Here is an 11711-nt window from a genome sequence, read left to right as displayed (position 1 = left end):
TTTTTTTTTTTTTTTTTTTTACTTTTTTTACCGGTTACTTTATAGTTTGCAATACATGGTTACAAATAATCCAAGACCACTCTGAGAGAACAGTACACCACTTCATGGGTATTATTATTTCCCCCTCCTCTACCTTGTATTATTGCTGTCATTTATTTCATTTATACATAGCTACAATTATCAAATGCATTGTAGCTATTATTATTTTGAACAAGCTGTTAGAACAATTGAAAGTAAGTAAAAGGTTTTATTTTACTTTCACCTACTCCTTCTTTCATGGTCTTCTTTTCATTTTATGGATCCCAATTTCTGACCTATATCATTTTTTTCTGATAAGAACTTCTTTTAACACTTCTTGTTAGTCATATCTACTGGCAACCAATTCCTTCAATTTTTGTTTGAGAAAGTCTTTATTTCTCCTGCACTTTTGAAGAATAATTGCACAGTACAAAATTCCAGGCTGGTAGGTTATTGTGTTTGTTTTGTTTTATTTTTCCTCAATACTAAATATTTAACTCCAATATTTTCTTTTTTGCCTGGTTTCTGAGAACTCAGATGTAATTCTTATCTTTACTTCTATATGGGTAAGGCATCCTCTACCTTTGACTCATACATTTTCAGGTTTTTAGAAATCATATTTTCTACAGTTTGGATATGATATGCCTACATATAGTTTGGGGTTTAGGAGGGGTTGTTTTTGGTTTTGTTTTGGCGTTTAACCTGTCGGTGTTTTCTGAGCTTCCTAAATCTGTGGTTTAGTGTTTCACCTCAATTTGAGGGCATTCTCGTCCCTTCAATAGCTCAGCTGGTAGAGCAGAGGACTGCAAATTGAGGGCATTCTCAGTAATTATTCCTTTAAATATTTCTTCTGTTCCTTTCCCTCTTTTTCTGATATTCCCATTATGTGTATGTTACACCTTTTGTAGTTGTTCCACAGAACTTGGATGTTCTGTTGCATTATTTTCCATCTTTTTCTCTGTGGTATTTAGTTTTGGAAGCTTCTATTGACATATCCTCAGGATCTGAGATTTTTTTCTTCAGCCATGTCCAGCTTGTTAATGAGCCTATCAAAGGCATTCTTCTTTCTGTTACAATGTTTTTTATCTCAGGCATTTCTCTTTAATTCTCTCTTAGAATCCCTTCCTTCAGTTTGGCTAGACTCTGGCAAAACCCTGATAGTTTAGGCTATGGTAAAATACTTTCTCCTGAGGTCAGGCCTTGTTAAGAAAAGAAAATGACATGGCATATTCCAAAATGGTTATTTTTCTCCCTGCTGGAAGCCTGAAGAGATTATTTTCAGATAGTCATTGTAAGAACCTATTAGAACTCCTGGAAGCAAAGTTCAACAACTCACTTAGCATAATAGCCTCTAGGTTTAATTTTAAGTCTATTCAAAAGTAATTATTTCTAAACAATGTTTTTGAATAGACTTAAAAATAATGCAATTCTATTATTATATATTTTATTTTATTCTATTCTATTCTGTTCTGTTCTATTTTATAGAAAGAGAGAAATAAAGGGAGAAGGGCACAGGGAGAAGGAGAAAGACAGTTGTAGTGGAGCCTGCTGTGGGGCTTGATCTGACAACCTAGGGATCGTGACTGAGTCAAAAGCAAGAGTTCGATGCTTAACCAACTAAGCCACCCAGGCACTTCAGTGCAATTCTATCATTAAGTGCAAGTGAAGTGGTAGATGTTGACTAAAATCTAGAAAGTGTATACATTCCCTATCAAGTTTATCAAATGAAAACAGATAGATGACCATTCAAAAGAATTCTGGGAATATTCCATTACATGATAGATGATAGATAGATAGATATAGATAGATAGATAATAGATGATAGATAGATAGATAGATAGATAGATAGATAGATAACCACATATAGATAGGTACTGTGACAGAATGGATGGACCAGAAGTGTATTATGCTAAGTGAAATAAGTCAGACTGAGAAAGAAAAATACTATACAATGTTACTTATATGTGAAGTCTAAAATAAATAAATAGGTGAGTAAACAGACAGAAAATAGAGTCAGACCCCTAAATATAGGCAGCTGATGGTTGTCAGAAGGGAGGAGGTGGGAGGCGGGCAAAATAGGTGAGTGGATGGAAGAAGCAGAATTCTGGTTTTGGAATGAAAAAGTAATGGAATAAATGGCACAACATAGGAAATATAGTCAATGATACTCTAATAGCATTCTATAGTGACAGATGGTCACTACACTTGTGGTAAGCATTGCATAACATATAGAGAAGTTGAATCACTATGTAGTGTACCTGAAACTAATGGAACATTGTATGTCAACTATACTCAAATAAAAATTTAAAAAAAATAATTCTGGGAAGTATAGTGTTAAAGGGCTTAGTTATCATCAGAAATAACTCCCATAAACATCTCGGTCACATATCTCCTGGATTACACCATATCATAAAATACAGGCACCATTCTCATCTATCAACATTTACCAATATAAGATTAAATACATGAGATCCACAGAAGACTTATGCACTTGCAGAAATCCATTCAATGAGAAATAAGTGCCAGATGGTCTATTTTTTTCTACAGATACCAAGACAGGCTCAACTTATCCTTAGGGTTAACTTATCAATAAGAATTACAGGTACTTGTTCTTGTCCATCTTCTTGGATCTGAATATTGTCCCCTTTTAAATGTTCCCAAAGGAAAACTTCAGAGACAGTAAGATTTCTGTGTTCTAAGGATGGTATTTTTTTTTCTGCTACTGTTAGTTTTAGATACAAAACTCTTTCTAATATAAAAAAATCATGGTATGCCTAGATGGCTCAGTCTATTAAACGTCTGACTTAGGCTTAGGTCGTGATCCCGGGATCAAGTCCTGCATTGGGATCCTTGCTTAGCAGGGAGACTGCTTCTCTAATTCTCCCTCTGACTCCCCCTCCCCACTGCTTATGCTCATGTGTTGGTTTTCTCTCTCTCTCTGACAAATAAATAAAATCCTTTTGAAAAAAATTCATGGCTCTTATTTTCTTTCAAAACGTAGTGGTGTATGTTAATACTCCATGGAGAAGTGTGACAAAATAGATTTCAATGCTCTCACTTATAAAATCCTATCTCTTCTAGACCAATATTTCTTAACTAGTATTCGCTCTCACCTCCTTAAGGAGCATTTTTAGACATTTTTTCTCTCATCACAAATCCAAATACCCCATAAAATTTTAATACTACAGATATATTCTAGTTGTATCCTTGGAGGAACACCTAATACTGAATATCTAAGTTTTTTGCTCTACTCCTAAGAACTAATCTTTGTCTCTTGGGGGTAGTATATAGTCCTTGTTGAGAGTCATGCTCTAGATGCTAAAGCTATTTCATACCAGTTTTGTCGGAATTTTTTTATGATAGGCCCTGTATCTACATTCTTTCACATGTAATAATAATACTTAAAGGCCAGAGTTTTTATGTCAGATTTCCTGAAGGAGGTCAAATTCAGGGACACCTGTACCTTTGGGAGGACAATGGGAATGGAAGAGAGCCTCTGGTTATGCCTTTATCACCAGCTTTGTAGTCAACTGTCTAGAAGGTAAGTCCTCCTCTGAATTCCCCAGGGACTAGAACAATAATTAAGGGGAAACTGGGAGTGTCTTCCGTGGTCACTACTCTGAATTTACCTTATTTCTAAGAATGTCATACAACTAGATTCTCTGTGAGTCTGTGCTTCATCCAAAGCTGGACACAGAGCTCATGGAAGAGGCTGACATGGGTCTGGACCCCTAATCCTATCCCTAACATAGATACAACTTAAATAAACTTCAGAGGGCAATGCAGATTCAAAGAATAGAATAAACACATGATAAATATTTTATTTCAGGTAAACAAGGATGATTGCTGGCCCAATATGTTAATTAAAGCTGAAACCACTCAGGGAAGCACACTTGTTTCTGCCTTTCCAACCCAACACCAACTCACCCCTCCCCTACTGTCCACATATTTCATCTACTTTAGTTTGCCTGAAAACCTTGCAAGCAAGGGAAGCTTGAGGTTTCTACTAACAAAGCAAGCTTTTCACATCTTCAGTGCTGATGACTCCGGTTGAGTCACCCATTCCTGGTCCTGAGACCACTGTATTTTCTCCCATGCCTAGGGCTCTGGAAACAACTATGACCAGTAACATGAAGAATAACTTTTCCTACTCACCAAGACTCCTAGCTCCTTCCTAGAGGATCTCAGAATTCTAACACCAACAAAATTATACTGCAAATTAAAAAAAAAAAAAAATACAGGGCACCTGGGTGGCTCAGTGGGTTAAAGCCTCTGCCTTTGGCTCAGGTCATAATTCCAGGGTCCTGGGATCGAGCCCCGCATCAGGCTGTCTGCTCAGTGGGGAGCCTGCTTCCTCCTCTCTCTCTCTGCCTGCCTCTCTGCCTGCTTGCGATCTGTCTGTCAAATAAATAAATAAAAATCTGAAAAAAATATACTCATCCTATAACTGTAAAAAATGTAATGAAGTGTTGTGTAAGGAAAACCAGCATCAATATTAATAGTATCCCCAACAAAGAAGAGATTAGATTTTATCTGCAACATCCATCAATAGTGTGAAAAGAATTACATCTTACAATTCACTTTCGCATATTTTGCCTCATAACTAGATTTTAAAATTTAACTCTAGCTTTTGTGATTACCTATTAAAAATGTACGCAGAAGGTGTTCTACCCTTCCTGCAGATATATACCTACACATTATGTACCTTCTTCCTATCCCATCATGCTCTTTTCAAGATCCTAAAAACAAAACAAACCTACCCCCATCCCCATCCAGCCTTGTTCCTTCCTTAGGTATGGATTCACCCCCTTCCTCTCTTGCAGAAGCATGGTCTAATCATCGTAATCATATATTCCTTGTACAAATGAATTCAGTATTCAGGAGAATCTAATTCCTTAGACTCTATGTATTTCATTCATCAGGGGTTAATAGAAATGTTTTTGCTTCTTGGAGGAAGAACTGAGTGGAATTCCCACCATGGTAGAACTTCACTATTAGATATTAATGCTCTACAGACCCAGTGTGAATTAACTGATTTTGTGATTTAGCAATTATAATGTGAACACTCAAAACTATATCCCAAGAGTTACTATACTTAGTTTAATATAGTTATATAATGTAGTTGAGTTTTAATTGCAGTGAATTTGAAATAAGTTAGTGTATTTTTTAGACATAAAATTTCATTTATGGGTAAATTGCCTTTGTAATAGGTCCTGCCTTCATTCAGAATAGCCCTCCTTTGTCCTCTAGCCTTCACTGACCCTGCCTTGTAGAGGATCCCAATTAGACTAGGAAATCTACTAAAATGAGCAAAAGGGTCAGGGGAAATGAGGGAAGGGTGAGACAAAAAGGGAATGGGAATAAAAGAGAGAGGGAGAGATAGGACAGCACTTCCCATACTTCACCCAGAGGGGATCTTTTGCCAGACATTGAATTTCACTCCAAGTAGCTTTAGCAAATATGGGTCCTTTTCACACAGTACCTCAAGGGATTTCATTTGGAACTTTGAAATACTCCGCTAGTGCAGAATTTCACAGCTTGGCTACAAACAGGAATCTGATATTTATGATTAGCACTTTTAAAGAAGCTCCAGGCTACAGACTGTCAATGATTTACAAGCATAGAAAAAACAGTCAGCAGAACTGCAAGATCCATGCATCGCCCTTAAACCATACTTATGTCTGGACCACACCTATGGTCCTAATTGTCTTGGTAAACTTATCTTTTTATATATGTATTCTTCTCTTCCCTAAATTAGAAGTTTCTTGAAGGCAGGGACTGTGTGGTTTTTGTTTTTTGGTTTTTTTTTTTTTCACTTACATATTTCCTACAAGGCCCAGAAAATATTATAGTAAATACATAATAACTTCTTTATTAGTTAATGATTACTAGTGTATGATATTAAAGTAATATACCGGGAATTCAGCATACTGAAGTCATCTCGGGCAAGTCGTTATTGGCAACACTTTTAAAAGACAGATTTAATTAAATACTAACTAGCCTCCTCCTCCCCCCAAAAAATAAAAATAAAATAGTTTGGGCATATATAAGGAGATGGAAAGTAGCTAATAATAATAATAATAATAGTAATTTAAAGTTGTTTCTCCTTCACCCCACTACCCACCTGTAGACTACCTGCTCCAACGACATACCAAGAAGATAAAATTTCTTTCTGGGCATTTAATTATGGAAGGCAGTGATATCTGATTAAGAATAAGTTGAGGAGGAGGAATACAAACCTTCCAGCCCATCTCCTTTACTCAGTTACAATTCATAGTGCGTCTCCTTAACACACTCACCTGTTTGGGTATTCTCTGTGTATAAATGTCAGAAAATAAAACATTCAGATCTAAAAGCATTTGGCCTTCTCCAAATTATTGAAGTCCTGAGAAAAATACTCATCCAAATGGACTCTCATTTAGTTTAAAGATAGTGCATTTGCCTCAAAAGCTGCTATCTTTTGTTTATTTCTTATTTCCAGGCTTGAATACCTGGGAGAGTTACTCATGAGTTTCTGTTGCAAACCTGTCAATGGCTGACTTATGACTTAAAAGGAGGCAGAATACCTGCAGTTGTATGAATGCAGATCTAGCCAGAGACTCTCCTGAGGCTTTGGGTAATGTTCACTCAGGGTTCCATGAAGGCTTAGGCCAGTGCTAGAGGCAGATTAGCAAAGACATCTCTGAGAACTGAAAAAACTGTCAGTGTAGCTGTATGTTTCCCCATATCTTTAAAAGTGTGGATATTTAAAGGCTCTCTCTACAAGCTAAGAGGCTACAGAAAGAGGTGATTCTCTTCTTTTCCTTTAAATATGTCAGCTAAAAAATATATATGTATATTGTTTGATAAAACACATGGGGAAATGTTTTTTCTTCCTTTTGCAAAAGAAGGGTAAAAGTAAAACAAAGTAACAGCCCTGGTGCTTTCTGTTTTATCACTGATCCCAGGCACTGTTGATCAATGAAGTCCCTAGAGCCCAGGGAAGCAGAACTATCCAGCCTAAAGATTGGCAAGGATTCAGAGAGGCCTGCAGGGAAGCTTTTGCACCCTTGAGGCCACAGTCTCAAAAAATGGCAAGAACCCAAGTTACAGAACTTTAGAGATGTAAATTACTGCTGTTCTATTCCAATTGGCTCTCCAGAACTAAAACTGAAGAAGGGGGAGGTTTGTTAAGATCTACCCAGAGATATAGGAACTAGGAGCAAGAATTGAATGGGGTTTCTAGTTTCCATTTGGGCAAAGCAAAAGGAGGTACAGCAAAGAAAAGTAAGCTGACCGCCTGGGGCCTCAAGAAAAGTTTCACGTTTCTTTCAGGATTTGTGAGCAGCTAGTCTTTTCTCAAATGGTCCCAGAGCTTAATATTAGAGAAATCTTTGTGGGGATCTGACCAGAGCAACAATATATACCCCACAATGCTTCAGATCACTCAAGACAGGCAGTTACCTATTTGGTCTCTGCAAAGAATCCCCTCATTCACTTGCTCATGGAACAGTAGTCACTGAGTACCTACTCTGCTAGCTGCTGAGATGCCCACACAGAGCAAAACACAGAGCCCTACCCATAAGACTCTCACAACACAGCAGGGAGAGAAAACTCATCAAAGCACCACTCTATCTATCGATCTATCAAATCTATCTATCTATCTATCAAAGCACCAACATTATAAGCAACCTCTATAACAGAAAAGGATAAGACACTATGAGAACATAAAATAGAAAAAGTGTCAATTGTGGAGAAATTAAATGTGCATATGGAGGAAGAAAATAGCACGTCATAAGATGAGACATCTTATGAAAGCGGAATTGGCGTTTTTTGTCTTTAGCCAAATGCTTCAACCATCATCAACTATTTCAACTCTGGTCTTTATGACATATTCAAATTATTATAACCCCTAATAAATCTAAGCAAGACCAATGACTGCTATTTTAATAAACATTTGCTAATAGAATATTCCAAGATCACATCTCAGGTGTACCTTGAACTAATTAACAATTTAGCTTGAGTCGAGAAAAAGTTCACTGCAGGCACTTTTACAGTGAAGATAAAGTACAAAGTTCTTTTGCATGTCTTAACACATTTTTAAAAAATGAATGTCCTGAAGGAAACTTAATACCAGGAATGATTTTATAGAGGCAGAATTTAATTTTAGCCTTCACATTTTATATCTTGAAAATGCTTAATGAATTCCGATTGAGATCAGTAAAATATATATGCACAAAAAAAGGAACAATGAAAAATTAGTATTTCTTGGTCTAGTTCCTCAGAGTCATTTATGGTGATTAAATAAATTTTGATTAGATAGTGTAACAGTAATATCAAGCATTTCAAAGAAAAGAGAATGACTGGTTTTTTGACATATTTTGTCCTACATTTGCAAAATATTTATGCCCTTGTAAGTATGATTTTAAAGGACATGAAGAATTCCTTGACAGCTACTATGGTAGACTGCAAAAATGACATGTGTTTACCTGCACTGTGTCCATACTCTGTGGTATAACTTTGTTTTGCTCTTACACTGTTTTTTATGGCATTCCCCCTGATGACACCCAGGGTCAGCAGGCAGCCAGCAAATCCCAGACATATGAAGGAGCCCAGATAAGGCCAGCAGTATTACCTACCCACATCCCAAACATGTGAGCAATAAAGCTTATGGATGCAGGTAGTTGAGCACCATGGGTATTTGTTATATAGTATTATTGTAGCAATAGTAAAGCAACAAACATCCCAAAATAAGCATCATGTTTCCAGCCACTCAGTTCTCTTGCCTGCATGCTCTACATTTCCCTCCTGAAAAATTTCATCTATTGATTACTCTAGCTTTCTCCTCCTTCCATTCCAACAGTTCCGTGGCTAAGTAATGCTGGAGAAAATCACACACACACACAAAAAAACCATTATGTAGGGGCTTTTAGAAACTGATGCTATCCCATCTCACCCATTATTTCACACAACTGAGCAAACTTGTTATAAAACGAGTCCCTGATGAGATCCTGCCCCATTCTCTTCAGAAGCGGCTTCAAGCTTTCCTGGTATTCCTCAAGCCCCTAACTTCTTCAGTATTTCCTTTATCCTAAGATAAATATATCTTCATTTTTCTTATAACCCCAGGTGAACACAGAGACCCATGTACTCCAGTTTTGGAGAGATGTCTAACTCAGTGAAACATTTCTTTGCCTCCACAAGAAATTGTAGAGTAACTACAATTCTTCACTGTCTTTCTCTTAGAATGTAAAAAGAGAATCCAAATGTATGACTCACTGCCACATTTATTATATTTTTTTCTTCAACTCATTAATCATTTAGCCCATCTCAGACAACAACAACAACAACCCTTCCGGAAATTTTAACCAACCCCCAAAATCTCTCTCATCCATTCAAGACAAACAACCTCTTCTTCCAATTTCTTCTGTGTGTTCAAATATACAATCTTAAGCCCAAAGCTGACTTGCTGAATCCAAATTTCTATGGAAGAGGTTGGGAAATTTGTGTAGTTAAAAAGTACTATGGGTAATTCCTATAATCAAGTAAGTTTGGAAAGCACTGCTATCTTGAACTCTGGTTCTCAGTCTCGGTTGCTTATTGGGCTCTCCTGGGAAGTTTAAAACACTCCTGATGCTTGTGCTTCCCCTGCACTAACCCCACCCACAGGTTCTGATTTAATTGAAATGGAACAAGTCCTGGACATCTGTACTTTTAAGAGCTCCCCTGGTGATTCTAATGTGCAGCACGGTTGAGAACCAGTGGTCTTGTATAATATCATACATATATTGCCCCAGGTGTACAGGGGAAAACACTGCAGGTATAACTGAGCATATAATTGAAAGAAACCAAAAAACTCACATATGTAAATCTTTCTTTCCCCTACTACAGTACAAACAAAGACAAAGCCACTTTCCCTTTAAAATGACCAATAAATGAAGGTCATGGGTTTCCTACTAATATCCAGAGTAATTTCCAGAATTTGGGATATTGGAGAAGGAAGGAAAAGGAAGAAAAAGGAGAGAGGGAGAAAAGGAAAATGAAATAATCTAACATATTTAAAAGGTTTACTGGGCACACATAGTAGACACCAGAATTCATTATTTTATCATTAACTGAAATACTTCAGAGTTGCACATTTTCTCACAAAATGTACAGAGAATGTAGATTACTTCCTTCCTTCCTTCTTTCCTTTCTTTCTTCCCTCCTTCCTTCTGTTTCTTTTTTTCTTCTTCTTTTTTCTTTTCTATAACAATCTAATCTTCCACTTAAGCCTACTTGCTAAGAAGGGGAGGAGATAGGATAGCAGGTAGATCTAATAGATAATCTTTCATACTCAGAATGATTCAATATGCAAAGAATTACTTGTGTTGCTAACCTCTTTGTCAAGTTCATTTTCAATGTCCTGCTCTTGGCTCGCATGGTCCTCAACATCATGGTGGAGAAGATAGAATGGAATCCATGTGTGTCCACTGGATTCTTAATGTCCTTTGCTGAGAGTGCCTTCTCTGGTCTTATCCTTGATATATAACCTTGAGGCATGTGACCACTGTCATCTGTCCTTGCAGAGTCACATGCAGGCTCCTATGAGTACATTGTCCCAACTCTTACCCTCCAATTTCAGAGTCTCTCACGTACATTACAGCCTCTTTATTCTGACCTCTACCCTCTATCCAGTGACCGCTCAGGAGCTCAGCAACCCCTCAGTAGGGCAGACACAAAACGCACAAATGTCTGAATCCTCTGCATATTATGTACATGCAGGAGAACCACCAGTGCTTCCCCAGGATCACTGTTCTGGCCTCCTCCTGCTGCCATATCTACCCATCAGCCCCACACTAGGTTAGATGAGTTCTGACCCAAAGTCTGCACTGTTCTTAGATATTGTCAATCTTCACCAAGCCATGTCAGGGAGGGCTGCTCATCTGGTTTCCTAGAGCTCCTTCATGCCCATGTGATGCTTCCAAAAGCAGCAGCATTTCTATTCTTTCTGCCATCTTCCACACACTGAAGTGGTAGGATTCTCCTTTAGTTCTCCTTCACTTGTTTCATAACTCTATTTCAATCCCCATCTCATGGCTCATCCTTTAAGGAAGAAAAGGTGCAAAAAGAGAAAATGACTTAAATACAAGAAAATATAAATCATGAAATATTTTGAAAAATAACATTTCTTTTTCTTTTTTTTTATTAACATATAATGTATTATTAGGGGTACAGGTCTGTGAATCACAAGGTTTACACACTTCACAGCACTCACCATAGCACGTAATGTTCATAACCCCACCACCCTCTCCCTACCCCCTTCCCTCAGGCATCCCTCAGTTTGTTTTATGAGATTAAGAGTCTCTTATGGTTTGTCTCCCTCCTGATCCCATCTTGTTTCATTTATTCTTTTCCTACCCCCCAAACCCCCTACATTGCCTCTCAACTTCCTCATATCAGGGAGATCATATGGTAATTGTCGTTCTCTGAGTGACTTACTTCACTCAGCATAATACCCTCTAGTCCCAACCACGTCATCACAAATGGCAAGATTTCATTTCTTTTGATGGTCGAATTGTATTCCATTTTGTGTTTGTGTGTGTATGTGTGTGTGTGTGTGTATCACATCTTCTTTATCCATTCATCTGTTGATGGACATCTAGGTTCTTTCCATAGTTTGGCTATTGTGGACATTGCTGCTATAAACATTTGGGTGTACATGCCCCTTCAGA

This window comes from Mustela nigripes, chromosome 6 (assembly GCF_022355385.1).
Source record: "Mustela nigripes isolate SB6536 chromosome 6, MUSNIG.SB6536, whole genome shotgun sequence".
Lineage (NCBI taxonomy): Eukaryota > Metazoa > Chordata > Mammalia > Carnivora > Mustelidae > Mustela > Mustela nigripes.
This window is presented reverse-complemented; position numbering follows the sequence as displayed.